General features: G+C 42.5%; 1 protein-coding gene across 1 annotated transcript in view; it reads right to left on the bottom strand.

Annotated features, from left to right (window-relative positions):
* KAT2B (K(lysine) acetyltransferase 2B) overlaps positions 1-796 on the bottom strand; it is a gene marked incomplete at its 5' end in the record, with an annotated part of 49,832 nt that overhangs the window by 44,954 nt on the left and 4,082 nt on the right. The window lies entirely within an intron of this gene.

The raw sequence follows: 796 nt of genomic DNA, 5'->3' as shown, positions 1-796 counted from the left end.
CACACACACACACACACACACACACACACACACACACACACATCCTTTAAGGGAAGTCATTACGTTCTGTTTATCTTAACAAATCAATAAAACGGGTAACTATCAGGTAACCCAAATTTGCCTTCATGCTCATAGCCAAAGTTATGAGGAACTAGACACCTTTCATGTTCTGGGCAGCTGACACCACCCAGACATGACTATCCCACTCACTTTCCCCTTCTCCCCTGTTTCTCACTTCCCACTGACCCAGAGGTCTAGTCTATAAAATTGCACATGCTCATTTAGGTCACTGCAGGTGTGCTGAAGCTATGGGAGTCTAATTTAAATCCCTGAAAGGCTGAGATCCATTCTGTACAAATGAGGCTGGGAGAGAGGAGCTATCTGTCCATAGCAGCTGGATGTCATCTGCATAATCTGGGGCTCCGGCTCTTTGGGAAGGAAGTCTGCAGGGCTCTCAATTGGCAACTTTCACTGTTGCAGTCTTTTTTCATTTCCCCTCCATCCGTAGAAAGCAGGCCAAGTGTTCTAACATCTCAATGCCCACAAAATAAAAACACTGCTCTTAATTCCTGCCACTGGAATTTAAAGCCTTCAAACAGCAAATATCACAGCAAAAAGGGAACACAGAGACACTTACCAAGAACTAAGTTGAAAATAAATTTGATATTGAAATTCTTTACCTTCAACCTCTGCTTGAACCTTCTGTAACTTTTACATGCAGGCCAGTTATGATACGGCTATGCATTTATTTAAGTTACATCTTTCCCTCTTTTCTCCACTCACTACCTTTTCAATA

This window comes from Galeopterus variegatus, unplaced genomic scaffold, assembly GCF_000696425.1.
Source record: "Galeopterus variegatus unplaced genomic scaffold, G_variegatus-3.0.2 Scaffold9303, whole genome shotgun sequence".
In the NCBI taxonomy this organism is placed as follows: domain Eukaryota; kingdom Metazoa; phylum Chordata; class Mammalia; order Dermoptera; family Cynocephalidae; genus Galeopterus; species Galeopterus variegatus.
This window is presented reverse-complemented; position numbering and strand designations above follow the sequence as displayed.